Genomic DNA, 20,816 nt, shown 5'->3' on the forward strand with positions numbered 1-20,816 from the left:
CATATCCAACGTACATTAAATACTAGGAATGGATTTCTTAACTTGAATGGTTTGATGCATATGGACCCAGGCTTATAATTTGATACAACAGATGTACGTTTTGTCTTCATAGGTCGCAACAGTGACGCTTAGAATAAAATAATTAGAAAGATACAAACATTTAAAATGTTGAAGAGCATTGCAGACCTAAAACTATAAAAAGCTGTGCAAAATACAACATTATCAAAATTTGCTATTAACCTTCTACTATTTTTGGTGTCGGTATTGGTTTCCGAATCGACTTATGATAAACATGTCTTTTGATAACTTCAAAATTTCATTATCTGTGACCTCTACGTCGTGAATATTCATGAATAAGTGACGTCATAGTCAACCGTAACGTAAAATCAGCTGTGTTTACAAACACTGGTATAATGTAAATACGGAAATGCCGATCAAGTTAAAAGATTTGTTTATTATTTGTGAAAGTGTTGAGAAAATTATTTAGTGGTGTTTTTCACTAGAATTAATTCTAGATTTATCTGGAGAGGTATGTAACAAGTGTAGCCATGGACTTTTCGGTTTAAGAAAAGACAGTTCTTTTTCAAACGACATTTTTTTATTGGAATTGTAGTAACAAAAAATGCGACAAAAAGGTTTCCATCAGAAACGGATCCTGATTTAAGGACATAATTTAAGTTTGGAAAAAATATTATTCATCACTTATTTCTGGATTTACAAAATAGACCCAGAATTTGTTAAACATGAACTTTCTATTTGTAATCAAACAATCGTAGATTGGTACAATTATTGCCGTGAAGTTTGCATAGAAATTTAGGAAATAGAGAGTGAAAAAAATAGGAGGAGATAACGTTATCGTAGAAATTGACGAAAGTAAATTTGGAAAAACAAAATACCATAAAGGACGTCGAGTAGAAGGACAGTGGGTCTTTTGAGATATAGAAAGAGACAACAGAAACATTGTTAAAATTAATAAAAGACAACATAAAACCAGGAACAACAATCATCAGCGACCGTTGGAAGGCATATGCTTGTCTAAGATCTGAGGGATTTGAACATTTAAAGGTAATCCATTCTGTAAATTTTGAGGACCCTGAAACAAGAGCGCATACAAATACCATTGAAAGTACTTGGCGGGCACTTAAAAAATCACTTCCAAAATACAGCACAGTAAAATCCCTTTATGACACTTATTTCAATCAATATTGTGTACGAAAAAAATATATTATTGGCTCTAACCCCTTTTATAGTATTTATTAACCTTATTAAAAAAAGTGTATAATCCGGAAAAACAAAAACAAGCCTTGATTACGACAGAAACTATCACCGTCAGTGAATCACAACCTGCAACTAAAAAAAACAAGAGTACTAAACGAAATAACAAACACACTAAATTCTAGTCTGGATGATTTTCAAGCTTAAATTGGTAAGTGCATTATATTTTTTTTTATTGTTCAGTTTCACTAGTTAAAATCAGTTTTTTTTAAATAATTAGCATCGTCATCTTTCAAAGTGGTAATCAAAAATGGCCGCTGTTTATATTCCAGCATAGCAACGTAACTCGGGGTTATCGGTCATGCGCATAAATTGTGCATCTTCCAACTTCCGGGGTTCGCTAAAACAGATGCTTCCCGAAACTTTGATGAACATGGTTGGCTGAGTTACTGAGTATTTATATGTAGAGAGAGAAAAAAACACTTAACAGAAGAGACATGTAATACATGTAATAGGAAAATGAAAAAAAAGCAAATGATAGTTCCTAATGAAATGTAAAATATTAATTGATAGATATCGTAAAATTTTTTACAAATTTTTACTGGTTGTTAACCTTTGTTTCGTCTGTGATATACTTATAATTAAAAGTATATATATTTAGAAACATATAGCATATATGATTTTAGAAAGATGCAAGGTGAACGGTCTATAAAATGAGACGAATTCATAGTCTGTATCGCCTTTCATTCAAATGATAGACTAGTAGTTAATGTTCTCTCATGATCATCATCCTTGTCATGGATACACACTAATGAGTAAGTACCACATCACAATTAAACAGTTAGCTTTATTCGTGTAACATTTTAACATTTACAAAAAGACATTAATTTTCAGACGTGACAATTATTCTTGTTACATACCTATATCCATACAGTATGACCTGGTGTTGGTTGTAAAGTTAGATATTATACTAATGTCAGTCAAATCAAATCTTGACTTGAATATTCCATTTGAAACATAACCTATGTACATCCACCTAAAAGAACATGGATAACCGTTAAATAAGTATAAAAGTATGTTCAAATATATTCCCTCATTTGAAGCATAAATTGATTTGCCAATGTTTGACTGACCTTTAACTTAATACGCATTAAACGCTAAACATTGTTCTTTGAACCATAAACAAATATTGACAGACATATACATCTTTCAACGAGCGCGTAGACCAAGGAGCATATCTTGCTGATGGTCAATGATCGAATGAAATAAGGACAAAGTCAGGGAAAACATGTCAAATGAATATGTATGACAATGGCATCTCTAAATGTAGTATATTTTTAATATATAGAATTGATTATGATTTAACAGGATCGAAATATTAAAACAGATAAAAGTCTTCATGCTTTTAACTAAAGGTCAGAATCATCTAATAGCGGATGATTAAGCCTAATAAAATAATTTGCTATGTACGGAACACTTTATCGCTAAATTGAACGTATGTGTCGTTTATTTAATTGCCAATTTTGAAAGCATCACCAATAAGACGAGTTTGTCCCTGTTTTGCAAAATCGGATAGACAACCATGACTAATTCTACGAAGGCCACTTACTCACAGTTTCACAAATAAGACGAACAAAAGCAGATTAGCGAACTCATTTGCAATTTAATTGATGCATCAAAGACAGGCGTTTGATATCAAATTCGTCCCACCTAATTTTGTTGTAATGTGGTGTTTTATTATCATATCAGGTAAATAAACGTACTCTAGCTGCACCAAACATTTACCAACAACAAAATTCATATATAATACAGTTAAAGACATCATACATATCGGAATAAAACAAGTTTATTTCAATGGATAAAGCTGTAGCACCGTTTTTAATTGGAATGTTGAATATAACTGATTAGCAATGTTCGACCTTTACTAGTTTACATCATTGGTGTTTGGTATCATCTGAATAATGTTCTATTACCAATCATATCACTTTTCTTTGTTCTTTCATTTACAGTTAACTATAATATAGCAGCTAGTTTTACAAGTTAACACATATATCATGCATATGTACTGTCAGGAGCCTGTAATTCAGTGGTTGTCGTTTGTTTATGTGTTACATATTTGTTTTTCGTTCATTTTTTTTATATAAATATAAGGCCGCTAGTTTTCACGCTTGAATTGTTTTACATTGTCTTTATCGGGGACGTTTATAGCTGACTATACGGTATGAGCTTTGCTCATTGTCGAAGGCCGTACGGTGAAATATATATACTTGTTAATGTCTGTGTCATTTTGGTCTATTGTGAACAGGTGTCTCATTTGCAATCATACCACGTCTTCTTTGTATATGCTAATTGAATTTGATCATGTTTGTGGCTGTGCCTGTAGCAAATGACCATCGACAGAATTGAATTATTCAGCACGTTCAACGTCTTTCTGATAACAAATAATTTCTGGATGTCTTAAAGAACTAAATGTATTATCTACACATGTTAATGGAAAATGAAGGTTAACTTAGAGAGTGAGTAGCTTTATCCACCATTGTCTGCATTCATAAATGCCTGTACCAAGTCAGGAATATGACAGGTATTGTTTATTCGCTTGATGTGTTTTGTTATATGATTTTACAGTGTGATTAGGGATTTTCCAATTGAATTTTCTTCGAAATTCAGTATTTGTGTGATTTTACTTTTTAGAGAGTGTTCATGAGTAGAGCATAAATTCAAAATTCGAATAAAGATAAGAAATGTCGTATGATTACAAATGAGTATATTCCTTTAAGTTCAGATAAATTTGCTCCTGTTGTCTGTCTCTTAACACATGGCACAATGTTTGCTTAATTATAAATTACTTGTAACATATTAGTAATATGTGTAATTTCAAAATTTCCGGGAATCAAAATGGTATAACATATCGTCATTGATTTATTTTAAGTGAATGTCATCTTTTTTCCTATCAACTACGTACAGAAATATATATGAATAGAAACAATGCGTCATTCACGTTAAATAACCCTTAAAACACATGATCGTCATATGAAAACAGTAGAATGCTACCCATATGTGTTAAACATGTATGTTAATATTGTATGCCTCTCACAATCTGAACATTAGCTCGCATTGTTTATGTTTAAAAATACTGAGAAATTAAGATGGATCATTGGAATATATTTCCTCTGATAGATTATATTTTCATACTTTGCCAGTATGAAATTTACTTGTTCTTGGAGTGTTTTTTAATAACAATTTGAAAATTAAGAGACAAAATTAGACCAATTATGTACTGCTTTAACTCAGTTCAAAGTGGTGGTATAGTGTGAATCTAGCAAAGATTAAACGATAGGAGAAGTTCCGGTAAGGGCCGATTTTGGCCTCAAGTTTCAAGTTCATCTGACGAAATATGTTAGACACTTTTTAAACACTTAAGTGTCTATTGCAATTGATTTAATTAGTTTTTGTGAAAGATTTTAACTTATTAAGTCATTAAAAACGCTCGGATTCAAGCTTCAATATGAAACATCTATCAAATTTTCCAAAAATCGTAACTTTTCAGATGGTTTTTATGAAAGTGGCCGCATCCGTGTCCATCCTCAACCTTTATATATATTATGTATTATCGTCAAATACAAGTTGCATTTTAATATTATGAATGAACACGAATGCGGCCACTTTCACTTTAGACAGAAACCGTCTAAAATTTAACTAAAATGCTAATTTTGTGAAGATTTCAGTAATTTAGCTTGACTTTATGATGCTAGTACCCGATATATGTGCATTGTATTGTCAAAAACAGCCCATATTTATGTAGCAGAATCAATCTTCTTTCCAATAAATAGCTTCATGATTACATTATCATAATTTGGAAAAAATGAGGCCAAAAAGGAGTCTTACTGAACCTACTCCTTTATACAAACTGTTCACTTGATAGATATGTCTGTATCATAGTGAAATATTCTGATACTTCAAAGAAAACTAAAACACTATTTAGTACACATTTAAAAAGGGTTTACAACCAGTATATTGCAAAACAAACATTAATATAACGCTTCCCAAAAAATAAGACTTAAACAAATGAATGCTGGCAAAAAACAAATGTCCGAAGTGATTTAAATGAATAGCAGTTATTTCTTTTTTGGTTGTTTCTTTAATTTTAACACATGACTGGCGACCTATTATAACATTATTTTTAATCATCTAATGAAATTTCACAAAGTACAATGCTTCGCATATATAAAAGTACCTGTTTGTAACATCTAGTTTTATCATAAATGTGTCACTGCAAATTGTGGACACAACAACTATGTTTGATCCATTTGATGTGCATCTTGAAAGTGTGTTACCACCATGATCAACCCAGTAGACATGATCATTGGTTGGATCAACAGCTACACCTGATATATAGGACGATGTTGTCACAACATGTTGCAAAGTAATGTTCTCTGAAGGATATGGAAATCTAGAAAAAGAATACTGTCAGGTTAACGATGTTTTTTTATATTTATTTTCTATAGTAGTTCAGAATACAATACATGATATTGTTAATACCACAACATCAGAAGACAGATCCTCTACGAAATGATGCATGAACATATATCACGAATATAACGTTATATACTTTCTAGTGGAATAATTTTCATATCTTTTACCAGAAATAGTAATTTGGACAATTCGTTATCATTAGAAAAATATCCGATTATACATTTGATAATGTTTCATAGAAAATGAAAAAAAAATGTTTTTTAATTTGTTCTTTTCTTTATTTTTAATTAAAATTTTAAATACTGCGCACATTATTATTTATAATTTAACACAATATTTAAATTGCAAAAAAAAACAATATTCTTACTAACAATTGCAAGTCAGATGAATACATGTGTTATTTCAACATAAAAAAAACACATAAGTTTTATCTGCAGATATGTAAATATCGTTGTTTGTTTTTACTTTCCAACGTGATTTTTTTTTTATTATGTAGAAACTTTAAAATACTTAAAAAATGACAAGTGATTTTACATAATTATTTTTTGGAAATTTTCTCTACAATTTCCCTAATTTGATTATGAACAATTCAAATATCCTCTGATTGATAAACAATATTTAAAAATAGAACAATTTTCATATTTTTTTTCTTATTATGTGAAGTTTAATTGAAACGTAGGCATTTTAAGTATTGTATTTTGTATCATCCTTGACTATTTTGTAGTATTAGACATAATCTTTTAATCTTTTAGTGATTATATTTGATCCCTAGGCAAACCAATGATTCTACATTTTTCCGGAAAATTTTAGGGATTTTTCATATTCACTTATCATACAAATTCACTGTTACATACATGAAATGACATTGTGTTATACATATTGCCATTGTATCAAGGACATTGATTATTCACAGCTACGCAATAGTTTTTAAGTAACTATAACTTAAAATCATTGATATTACCCTCTTTGCAATCAATGGTCTTAAAACCCTACATTTGACTGACTGTTTTGAAGACCTTTCGGGATTCTGTGTCTTATACAGAATTAAATATGCAATCAAACATGAATGATCGCATCGACCTCTCAAACCTGGAACATGTTTTTTTAATTGTTCACTAAGGAAGAGTTGCAAATGTTCAACTTGACCAAAGCACGTCTGTTGTGTGGTTTTCGACCATTTTCATTTTGAACATTTCTTGTATTCATTGAGTCATGAGAAACCTATTATTTAATGTAATTGCATGCACTACAATGTTGTCAGGTGTGCTATTACGAAAGCTTGCTTGTTCTGTTTTGGATTATTTGTCAGATCTTTTTAATCCTCGGTTTTATCCATTTGGATGCCTTAAAAAAATTGCCATTGACCCCCGTTTTTCTTTTTATATATCTTTTGCATGTATAATGATAAGCTATATGTAAAAGTGGTATACACTTTTAATTATTCTATAATAGTTTTTTAGAACTTAAACTTGACAATGAGAAAGCTATGAAAGTCAAGAGAGAATATCTCACGCAAATATCTCGAAAACAAGAACATTGTCCTAAATACCTTTTTTGCTTTTTTGCCTCCTTTATTAACTATATATATATAAAGTCAATATATACTAGTGTTTTGAAAAGTTAATTGTTTTGAAACTGAGTTGTGAACTCCCTTAAACAAAATTAAACTTACCGAACAATCTGCCCTGCTTTATGTCTAGGAAAATAAACATAACCGTTTAAGTAATCGTAGTCAAAAGAATACACTCCACTATCTTCAGACCCGACAAGTACAGTCACATTGCGTGTATCAACATCAACTTCCATAATTGCATAGGAACTTGCAAACAAGATCTTTTTACGCACAGCTAAAATCATTGTTCAAACGGTTATAAAAACTATTCAAATTTTAAAAAAGACATGATCAATTTGGATGTCAAATGTAACAATAAAATTGAGAAAGGAAATAAAGAATGAGTCAAAAAGACAACAACCCGAATTTAGAACAGAAAACAGCAGAAGGTCACCAATAGGCTACAACGCAGCAATAAACTCAAGCACCAGGAGGCATCATTAAGCTGGCCCCTAGACAGATATGTATATATATATCCAAGTACAGTGATAATGAACACCATACTGAACTCCAAAATATAATCAAAAATCTATAATAAAAATAATAAAATACTAAATAAGGCCAGAGGCTTCTGACTTGGGACAGGCGCAATAATGCGGCGGAGTAAAACATGTTTATGACATATCAACCCTCCCCTATACTTGTTATCGATGTAGAAAAGTAAACGCATAACAATACGCACATTAAAATTCAATTCAAGAGAAGTCCGAGTCTGATGTAAGAAGATGTAACAAAAGAAAATACACAAAATGATAATATTTACATAAATAATAACAGACTACTAGCAGTTAACTGGCATGCCAGCACCAGACACCCATTAAACTGATTGAAAGATTGTGTATTAATCATATGCATATCAAGCAAAATCCCTTTCGTTAGGGGTTTAGTATTATACCACCATAACATATATGAGAACATAACCCGTGTAAAGCCAATAACTGTTCTTCTAATAAATGTTAGTTCCGATGCAAAGACCCTATAAGTGAATCAGTATTAAAGCCGAAATATGCAAAATGTAATGACATCAGTATCGTGAATATATCCCTTTTTAAGTCTATTTGAAGATTTTGTTAGCTTCTGAGGTGAATACTGATAGTGTTGTGCTTTATAAAGATAATTTCCGTAACAGATTGGATATGAAATACCTGAACGTATAAGACGTCTGCATGTTGAGCTATATTTCCGAAAAATGTCCTTATCCCGATGATGAAATTTGGCAAATGTTTTGACTAGTTTGTGATATTGAAAATCCTGGTGTAACATTTGTTCAGTAAGTTGAGATACATGGACATGATAAACACCGTAAGATGTTGACAAGGGAACGTCACCATCTAAAAATGGATAATTAACGATAGGAAATGTAAAATCATCTCTGTTATCTATATAATATATCATCCAAGTATCTAAAAATTTTATAAAATTGTTGTATCAGATGTTGTTTCGATGGGTCCTTGATGATTCCTGTCATCAATTGTAACTCATAGCAATACAAAAACAGGTCCACAATAAGTGGCGCACAGTTAATAAGTCTATTATAAAGACCTTCTATTCATGCATTTTTTTGGAATTTCAAGAACATAACTTGAAATTTATTGGTGCTTGAAGTTTTACAAATATTTGTTTAGTAACATGACAACAAAAAGGAAAACTTCATTGTGCCTTTTATATTCCTTGGTCGGCAATACTTTTATATCAGTTCATCTGTTTAGTATAAAGAGGTGTTACTATAACATATTTATCTGTCATAATAGCATAGCGGGGTGATAAGAATGTAGATGAAACAAAAATCACAGACATGCCGAACTCAGAAGAAAATTCAAAACAAAAAATCCCTTATCAAATTGCAAAATCGAAAGCTCAAACACATCAAACGAACGGATAAAAACTGTCATATTCCTAATTAAGTACAGGCATTTTCTTGTGTAGGAAATTGTGTATTAAACCAGGTTGTATAGCCAGCCAAAACCTATCACTTGAAAACAGTGATTCCATATCATACCAAGATTTTTAAGATGTTATACATCGTAGCCATGAGTCAGCGGTGTCGTTTCATAAAAAAAATGGTAAAAAATAATGTTGAAAATTGTATTGGATACAAATATTAAGATAAATGGAAGAATACTGCACATTAACATTGAGCATGAGACGCATAAATAGATATATACAATTTCAAAACATTAAAACATCTAAATCTCAATCCAGTCTTATGTTCAGTTTAAGGAAACATCAACCTAAATACTCAAAATCCGATATAAGAAATATACATAATATGTTCATAGTAGCATACACTGATCTTCTGAACAAATGTGTACGAGTACTTTATAAGCGATCAGTAATGTTTAAAAAAGCCGTCCTTGACATGATTTTTCACGTGCAGACGTGTGTTGTATAATTTAAGTAATTATTAATAATTTCTCCTAGTCAATAGTTATCCAGGTTACCAGTATCATAATGTAATACGCTACATAAGACTCGTCAGTGACGCTCAAATCAAAATAGTTATACAGACAAACAAGTACAAAGTTTAAGAGCCTTGATGACCCAAAATTCCTAAGAATAGAAACAAATACGGCTAGCCTAGTTTTTCTAAAAAAAATAATTATAGTTTTGTTATAAGGAAATTTATAAAAATTACCATATATTTTTGTTTTGTTTTACTAGTTTTACAGATGAGAAATATTTCCATCAAAAGCGACTTCGTTGTAAGCATTACCGCAAGTTGGTTTGAGAATTCGGCCTGAAATATGAATAATACTGCTGTCAACTACAAATATAATTTGGTTTAGTCTGATTAATTTGACTGTTGTGTGCATTGCCATTACAGTTCAACCAATACCAATATCAACATGTAACTGCATATATACATGCAGCTTTTTGGTATAATTGTTAACACAATAACATCTTTGCAAACCTTTAACCTTTAATACGTTTGTCATATTTTTTTTCGCGTGGAATCGAAATAAAGAATAAATTAAAATTACTTTTCATTAATTTTGCGTATATTTATGTAGGACTCTAAAGTGCTTACGGAACGTAGTTGGATTATGACGTTAACAGTCGTGTATACAAACCGAAAATAAACATGCTGGAAGATGAAATAAATATTGGAAGCGAACAGATGCATATTAATGCTTACGTTTACGTTAAAATATTGTCGATTTTATTGATGACTATACACGTCGGTAAAATAAAGGTATACGTGTTCAAACGTAAATCATAAATTGTCAACTAGTGTGTACATTGTAGTAAAATATAACATGTATTAATACTCGCTACAAAAAAAAGAGGAAACAACCCCTTTCTCTAGCATTTAGCTTGTCCAAATAAATTTTATTCATTCCAACAATGACCGAGTTTTGTATTTGCAACTGACAACTTTAAAGGGAAATCACACTATTGTTTATACGCATCGCTCTCGGCGCCGCTATAGTGTCGTAACTTTATTATGACGTCGCCGTTTTTGTGTCCGTCGTAAAGTTTGCTAATTTGAAAAAGAAAAAGCCGCTCGAAGGGACGTTCCACTAAAGCAGGAGAAATGATAATGATCATATCATATTCTTTTTACAACTGTTATAATTAAATAAAAAATACGTGTCCTCAAAAAAAGAGTCTGATTGTATTGGGTGTAAATTAACGGAATACAGAATAATGGGCAAATATTCCAGAATAAAAGGCAAAAACAGATGAATAGAGAATGAAGCTTAAATATAAAGAATAAAAAATATTGGTAACACAAAATAAATGTTAATAAACGAATGACCCTCTATCCAGACCCTTATGATCAAAAGAAAATATCAATACAAAACACATAATCATCATGAATAATCAACACTAAGAACGATGGAAATTCATAGCATATTCAAAATAATTTAGTACTCTCTCGGACCATTTTCTCGAAAACGAAGTTGGTGACAAATACTTTTCTTTGGCAGCGTATCTTCGCGATGCAGTAGGTAGAGTTCATGGTATATTGTCGGGGTGAGGGGGGGGGGGGGTACAAATAGACCAAGAGTAGCAGCATTTAAGCGTTCACCTTCCAGAATCTGTAGTTTTCAGTCGAACAGAGGGTTATAAGTAGGAACAATGAGTTCCTACAGTTTTCTCATATCTCATGCATGAAACGTCATAACTATAGTTTTTTTATACTACATGTATTCATCAAAAATCTCATTTCATATTTATATTTATCCGGCGCAGCCTGTCGGGTCAATACAAAGCAGGGTCAAAATTTTCTAGATCTGAATATTGTATGCATTAAACTTGCCACTGGACGTAAACAATGTGTGAAGTGCTATTTGATCTCGTTTTTTTATTTCACATGTGACGACAGAAATTATTCAAGTGTCGTCCAACTTTCCCGAATGTTCCTTTGACATCTAATGCTTCTCAATTTTTTTGGGGGAAGGGGGGGGGGGGCATGAAAAGGAGTGATTTGTAGAGTAATCATATTTAATGAAATATTCAATTAAAAACGTTAATAAAATATAAACGACAATCATCCAAACTTTTACATCGGTTGCTGGCTGTCGAAATCAAAGAAAATTTAGCACCGTATTGTATTGTACATGATACTCAATCTATCTTTAATGCTTCGTTCATGCTCACATACTTTGGGCACAAAAAAAATCATATTTTGTAGTATTTCTTCAAACTGTCGTTAGCGAACTGTAGAACCAGCAAGTTAGAAATAAGGCCGCTAGACGTCAAACAATCTGGGAATATCAAACTCTATGCATAGTTTTGGAACTATTGATGACCTACACCAACAACAATAAAATGCTACGCTGAGCGCAGCCTGATACGCCTGTAAAGGTTTGACAGTTTTGGCACGTTTGGACACAATATCCAAGCTTGATATATATACTGAATTTGGACTGTGATCAAATTTTTGACACAATATAGGTTTCTAACACAAAATAAATATGGTCGAAGGTCTTCAAAAACTATTATGCAATTGGAGATTTCTTCTAGATATTTCAAAAAATTTGAAATTTCAAAAACTTGCAGAAAAAAATTATGACCCCACCCCGGATCTCTTTTGTAGTAGTTACCCCCAAACTCAATCCCAGCCTTCTCTTTGTGGTGTGGAACCTTGACATACAATTTTAGATAGATCCATACACTCAAACACAAGTTAGTGTAAAATTGTAAAACTAGTAAAATGCTTGTTTTGAACCCTAATTCCTGAACGTTTGGAGCAATTACATGTACCCCCAACCTCAATTTGTGATATGAAACCGTGTGGTACAATTTCAGAGAGATTCATTCCTTTTCAATGTCATATAAGAAATTAATGAAAATCAAAACGGAATTTACATCTACAGATTGTAACATTTCATCAAAGTTGTATGAAAATTGGTGAAAGCATCCTAGAGTTAGTGTACGAAAACTTGAAAAAGCCCCCCTTTTTAATGAATAAAACCGCATATCTCAGAATCGTAAAATCGAAAATCTATAAAATTGAGCTTACATCAATCGATATGAATAATGCACTAAAGTTTCATGAGAACTGCTGAAAGCACTGATTGAGTTATTGCCCGAAAACTTAAAAAAAAAAAAAAAAAAAAGTTTTTATTGTAAAACCCTATAACTCGAACACATAAAATCTAAAATTCATAAAAGACGAAAGGAAGCTCACGCTAATAGATTCAAAAATTTCACCAAAGTTTTATGCCAATTGGTTGAAGCGTCCGACATGTTGACGATGGACGGACGGATGGACGGACGGAAAACGGTATACCATAATCCATGTATGTCCCGTAAACGGCCGTATACAAATTTCTTAACACGTACTATATATACATTTGGTTTTAAAAGTCTCCATCAAGAGAAATATTCAACACACACACACACACACACACATGTATTTTTTTAGAGTTACATGTTTCACAGAGTACTGCTTAACTGTAACCAACACATTAATGGTCCGTCTGGTGAAGGAATATTCAACTCATATAGACAAAAGGTTTGTGCTGATGATTATGAAATATTCGCCATTGAAAGTTTAGCAAAATTCATGAAAACAATGGAAAAAAAACCTAGTAATGCTAGTTAAGATCACTTGCCTATCGACAGTGGTACAGTCATATTGTCGGTTTCCGACCATGACTGAAAAGAACTAGTTTTTGTTAAATCAAAGGTAGCTGATTAACCTCTCATTATTTGGTTCTTTTAAATTAAAAGGACAATATGATAATATAGCAGAGAGTGAGTTATTTTCAAATTAACTATCATTAATCAGTATGGGGAAAAAAGTACATATACCATCATAAAAGATAAATGTGATAAAATAATATACATTCAAAGAAAGAGAGTTGCACCAACAGAAAATAGAAACTGCAATATTTCTTACTCTTAATTTCATCGGATCTCAAAATATTATAATAGTATACACTGTATATATATATAAATCTAAATAGACGATTAAGGGCATAGGTAGGGATGATTTCTCGTTCAATGACAGAAGTGTTTTTTCTTGTCAGGGAATGAGGAATCACAAAATACCAGTATGTATTTGGCAATTTATTTGGAAAAAAATGATGCAACTTACCATTATGGAAAAGGAAAAACTACAATCAATCCTTTCTTAAGGATTCTTTATTTGCTACACCAATCGAGGGAGACGTCCTTACATTGGTAGCATATATCTTGTCTTGTTACCGGTTTCTAAATATACTTTTTTTATATACATGTATATAAGTATATCACAGACGACACAAAGGTGAACAACCATATAAATTTTCTGAACAATTTTTATGACACCTATCAATTAATAATGTACATTTCATTAGGGACTATCATTTGCTCTTGATTTTTTTTTCATTTTCATAGTACATGTACCTTCTGATATGTGTTTTTTTTTTTCTTTTTGTCTCCCAACATATATATATTTCCTAGTAATTCAGCAACCATGTTCGTCAAAGTTTCATAAGATTACTCGCCAAAACGTAATACTAAAAATAAATCAAAGACTGAAAGTATATATACATAATATCTTAAATTATGTTATATGAATTTAAGGCGCAATTACTACATAAGTAAGCCGCCTTCCAAAACCAATAACAACAACAACTAAAAGCTGAAACATCAATATATTGGCAAATAAATTAAAACTGAAAATTAAAAATTAGGTGAGAATACAAAAGGTTGCATATTTGGTTTAGATTAAATGCACAAATACTAAATAACTTACATGCCGCAACAAGCTTGTGATAAAGTGTTAAACATATGATGAACCACACTCGTACCTCCATAGTTCTATATAATTTGTAATGCAATGAGGAAAATAATGGGTTTATAAAAATAATCCGTTTAAAGATATTAGGTTATCTAATGTAACTACTGATAACAAATTGTTGAAACAGGATGTGGTGAACATTTAGTGAAGATATACATTGTGCAGAGATTAAACAATATAAAAATAAGAATTGCGGGTCAAAATTTGTTTATATTTGTTTATTAAATTTGTTAAGTGTATACATGTAGCAATCATTTAGATAAAGCGTAATAATGCCACACTATGTGTGTAGGTTGCACTTTGTAAATACAGCTGTTTCTCAAACCACTCCTCTGTTAGGGAGATTAATTAATTTTGCTACATACTGGTTCCCAGTTATGCACTCTGTGTTCCAACTCGTAGAGACATAACTTGGCAATTTTACCAGTAAATATACATGTTCATATTGTTTACATTTAAATCTGTGGTAACCCTTCATTCAATGTAGGGATAGTGTTAGTTTAAACACTGAAAAGGTCAGGGCATATGAACGTTGACAATATTTCGCACAGCCCTATATTTCGACCTTTGAGAAAAAATTATAGTGCATATAAACTTTCAATTCTAGGATAAGATTTGTTTCCAAACTTCTTATTAAAGGGCACCGTTTTAGCCGTAAAAGGAGTTCCTATAGGAAATTGCATTGTCAATATTTACAGAAATGCAACCTAACGTGTTTAACTGTTATAGCCAAATGTTGTCATTTCAATAGTTCAATATTTGGTAACCGTGTTATAAAAACATTTGCTCACTGTTGAACTTTAAATAATGCAAATCTTAACAAATATTTTTTCAATATGTTTTATCAAATCTGAAACGCTTCACACAACAACAGTCAACGAACGTTTATACCCAAATAGTAGGTTCAAACCAGACACAGGAAACAGAGCACTTATTAAAGAGTACAACTGGCAGTTCTAAATTAACTTAACAAAAATCTTAATCAACAGTGACATTATTGCAATATTCAAAATTATTTTAATTTGACGTGTATGAAATATATAAAGATACTGTGCTTTTTATAGATAAAGATGTAATCAGTGTTATCGGTCGTCCCACTGTCTATATCACTCTGCTCAGCTCATAATATTATTCCGTATCATGTCTTTGTGACGTCAAATACGTTGACCCGGCCTTAATAATTTTGACCCGGACATATCAGCGACGTCATAATGTTTGAACCGACGTTAATAACTTTGACCCGAACTTATCAAGTCATCTTTTTTGTGCTGGTGAAACAAAGAAAACACTTCTAAAACACGCAAATATAGCCCGATAAATCGATTATCAGATTATCTGTATATTGATATTGTAAAATATCAGCTGCTTGACATTATATGAAGGCTTTTTGATCTCGTTCGCTACGCTCACTCGACAAAAAGCTTCATATTATGTCTCGCAGCTGATATTTTACGATATCAACATGCAGACAACCTGATAATCGGTACTTATCAGTAAATGACCAAACATATCAAAATGCTATGTTCAATCTGATAATACTCCTCATCTTTATATTATTAATAATTCAAATAGATTCGTTATCAACCAAAGATACATAATACAAATTATTCTATCACATTTCCCATGACATTAATCAGGAGGAAATAGAACAAGGAGAAGTTATTTCAACTGATTGATAACAAAAACTTTGAACTACGTTGTTTCAACACAAAACTTCCGTTTGATACCACCCGACAATACATCGAATTAAAGGTTTTAGACAGATGTTATCTATCTTTTTCTAAATGTTGATAAATGAAATAAAAAAATAAATATGATAATATTACATGGTTTTCTGAGGAAGGTTTCATATTCACTTTGAAATTATTAAATTTATGAAAATAGGGTTTTTGTGCCTTGCATATACGTATCTTTCAAGGAGTTAACAAATATATTTGGATATTTTTATTTTAAAATAACACTTTTTATCGATTTACCTTGTAGCATAGGATGGAGACTTGTGGATACTTTTTATGTTCAATGCTGTTTGAACAATATTATTTCACTTGATTAAAAACCAATGATGTTGATGTACAAACTAACTAAGTATCTACAAACATGTGTTGCTTGTATTGTGACAGTAATTAAATATGAAATCCCACACTTATTGGACGTTATTGTCAAATAAATAATTTTTTTGTATTTACTGTCTTCTGATTGGTTACAATTATTAGTTTTATTTTCAATGTTGTCAATTTTGATGCCGACACGCCCACTATGACGTTGTGTATTCATACGCCAACATGTGTGTACGTTGTTATTGTAAAGATAAATAATATAAAAAGTTCGTTGAGCCTTATTTTTGATAGAAATTTATTTATAATGAATGGCAATAATTTATTTTGATTTTATTGAACCATAAAACTAATATTTGACTCTTCGCATCTAACATAATCCGCTTCGCGGATTATTCAATGTGAAGAGTCAAAAATTAGTTTTATGGTTCAATAAATTCAAAATAAATAATAGCCATTCATTAATAATATAATTAAAGAAAAGAAAAGAAAAAAATACATGTTTTCTGGAAAAGTAATTTTCGATCACCAACAAATATTTCTATGAGAAAACATGCTATATTTTTCACGAATGCAATGGAGGACATTTGCCTTTAAAACATGAACAAATCGGTCCTTTTTAATAATTACAATAGCCAAACGGAGGCCGAAATCGTTTCGATTATATTCCTTTTACAGGGAAGATAAATACAATATATTTCAATCTTTTAAAACTATTAAACTCCTGAGCTGCTTATGTCACATAAATAAGTTTCAGTCGGACTAAACTAAAACTACGAATTAAAACATTTATTTTTTTAAATAGTAACAATCTCTGTACACATTATAAACTCATAACAAAATTGAATGATTTCATGTTACTCAAAAAAGTGAGTCGATCATGCTCTTTATGTGACTGATGTCATGTTGCTCATTTTAGTAACAACCGTTTGACAGACGATATCGAATATGTTCCTTATGTTTTAACTACAATCCCCTTCGTTATTCATGAATGTGACCTACTATTTCAAGCTATTTACCGGGATGGTAATAACATGAACCACACGACGGGTACCATATGTGGAGCAGGATCTTATTACTCTTCCGGAGCAGCTGAGATCACCCTAGTTTTTGGTGGGGTTTGTGGTGATAGTCTTTTTTTTTATATGTTGTGTACTGTGTACTATTGATTGTCTTTTTTTTCTATCTTATCCATGGGGTTGTCATATTATTTTCGACCTATGAGTTTGACTGTCCCTTTGGTATATTTCGCCCCTCTTTTAGTGCAAACCCGGTGATAATTTTATTCGAAAGCTCACATTCAGAGAAAGGAGGACGGCATTGTATAATCTTTGAAACAGATATTCCATATTAGTCAACCTGTTCTAGATTCCGACCATACCATTTATTAAGAAATGATTTAAACTTTACAATTTGGACCTTTTTGTTAAAAAACTTCATTGTGAGCAGCACCTATATATCTATGAAATCATGATAGGAATTTAAAACCATTGAATATCGTTATTGATTAGGGTCTGACAAATTGCCGTTTTGAATTTTCCTCGGAGTTCATTTTTTTTTGTTGTGTTACCTTTTGCAATCCTTCATTAAAAATAATACCACTGAAGGCAAACGCGCTTGCTTTGTGCGGGGTTTGAAATCAAATCCTGATTTTTTTCAAGGTTAGCGATATAATAGATGAAATACTTTTGGCCTTCGTACATGCCGTAAACGAGCTTCCTGTTACAAACATAAAGTACATGCTTTTTTTACATAATGCGATAGAAGTGACGTGGTACTCATACACGCTGACGATATGTGCATATGGTGACCTGTTACAAAAAATACGGTAACAAAAGGTGGCTTGTAATTAATATTTTGCAAAGGGTGGGGACATGCTTATATCAAAAGGTTATGTTTATGATTAGATTAATATTCAACGAAAGACATCTCTAATTGTTTATTTTCATATTAAATCTTCAAAAATGTATAACAGATAACTACTAAAACGTATCATTTTGTATCGACTTCATGATAATTGCTTTTTTCAAATGATTTAAACAGTTGGTTCATATTCAAACTATATATATTCATCCTTATTTCATGTACGTGGTGTGCATCCAACGACTGTAATTTGTGTGCTCCATATATAGCATTACCATGATTACTTCCCTAAGGTTTATTTCCGGCTGTGAATAAAAACAAAAAAAGAAACATATATAACTGCATATACTTGGTTCATTGTCAAATATGAAAAGCTCAGATATAACGATATTTTATCAAGTCATCAACTGCCCGTTAATGCAAATTAGATTGCAACACTTTACAATCATGAATTAGATATAAAATATACGTGTGATGAAACTTACTGATCAAATTAAAAATTCCTCCAAATCCACCTCCGCCACCTCCAAAAAGAATTCCACCACCTCCTCCTCCTCTACGTCTTCCTCCTGTTCTTGCAATTATGGTCGGATTAACTTTCACATTTCCTCCCCCTCGTCGTCCTCCACCTACAAAGTTTACAAAACTTTTTTGGTCTTTTGGAAAATGTTGTTTGTGCTGTTTTTAGACCCTTCTACAACCAAACTTGTTTGACATGCACACGTATAAAAATTGCAGTTTTTATCCAACGCAATCATAGGTTTGAACGTAGTTTTCAATTTAGACTCGTTTATATTTTTTGTTTGGACATGTATCATATTTTCCCTCCGGTTTAAATGATCCGTTCATCCTATATTGACTCTTGAAATTCAAGAGTTTATCTAAAAATGAGGTTACTTTTTCAAAAAATGAGGGTACTTGTTATATGGCCTTCCAAATACCGTTTCGATCCCTAACATCACTGAAGAGACATTTATTGTCGAAATCTGGATCTGGTGTACTAAAGAAATATTGACATCGTATGTTTGTGGCACAGCATCGTGGCCACAAATTTACAATTTTTTTTTCTGTTTAGTATTAAATTTATATTAAGATCCATTTTGTTACATCTTGTGATCAATTTTATTTGGCAATCGCCAATGGCAGTCAGCAGGGTTAAAGAACATCAGTTGTTCGACCTGTTAGTCAAATGCGTTTTGTTTAAATATATATATATATATATATACAACTCGTCTAAACATCAACCCAACAATGTTAGATCTGTATATTTGCTTTCGCAAATTTTTGGTTCTTCCCTCGCCGGGATTCGAACCCATGCTACTGTGATATCGTGACACCAAATCGCCTGCAAGTTATATGAACTGCTTAACACTTATCGATGATGCAAGCACACAGTCTTTTGTTTCGCAATTTTATATCATTTGTTCGTGACTACATGATACAGTCTAAAACTGAGCATTAAAACAAAAAAATACATTAGAAGAGCACGAACAGACTTGTTATGGATATGATTTGGTATAAGGAGAAAATAAGAGAAAAAGTAGAATTTGAACCATTCGGGTATCCTTATATCCAGTTTACGGCCAAGGAGAATAACCCTAAATGTAAGGTCGAAGTATATACATTTAAATTTAAAACGTGAAACTTGTACATTTGAAGAGATAAACTTTTATCACCTGATGCAATATTTATGTGTCAATAAACTTATAATTTGTACAAACTTACATCTTGTACACAACATATCAAGTAAATCATATATTGCATATTAAATCAATACTAAGGATCTATTTTATTTTTTACTACAATATAATTTTTTAATATCTTGGTTTAGAAAATGGTGAAAATAACTTAAATGTAAAGCAATCATATCTATATCTAATTTGTTGTGCACTTATCTTTTTTTTCATAAAATTTATGGGGAAAGATGTAAAATATTTCAACAGATTACATCATAAAAAAGTTCGGCACGTTGACTTGGGATTGCAGTACTGGCATCAATTCATACTATATGTCCAACTTCCGTTAAGGCAATCACATACATATAAAGTAATTTATATATCAATGAAATGTACAATCTTTCTTAAAATGTAGTTCATATCCGACAAGTCTAAACTCTGTATGACCTTTTAGATTTATAACCTTTGTGCAACATTTACCTATACAAATTTTCGAAGAGTACAAACTATGTGTTGAGTCTTTGAAAACAACTTTCTTTAATTCCAAACGATACTTGTTTATTGACTTTGCTCTTTCATAAAGGCAGTACAGTGAACCTAATGGTTCACATCCATCTCATTTGATATGTGGCGGATATTTAGAAATCATATAAAATGTCCTTGTATAGAAATATGTACAAATTTGG

The 20,816-nt window shown here is 31.4% G+C and overlaps 1 pseudogene; it reads left to right on the forward strand.

Moving 5' to 3' along the window:
• Window positions 1–427: 427 nt before the first annotated feature.
• On the forward strand, window positions 428–1,400 carry LOC139483364 (uncharacterized; annotated as a pseudogene).
• The last annotated feature ends 19,416 nt before the right edge of the window (window positions 1,401–20,816 follow it).

Source organism: Mytilus edulis, chromosome 7 (assembly GCF_963676685.1).
Source record: "Mytilus edulis chromosome 7, xbMytEdul2.2, whole genome shotgun sequence".
Taxonomy (NCBI): domain Eukaryota; kingdom Metazoa; phylum Mollusca; class Bivalvia; order Mytilida; family Mytilidae; genus Mytilus; species Mytilus edulis.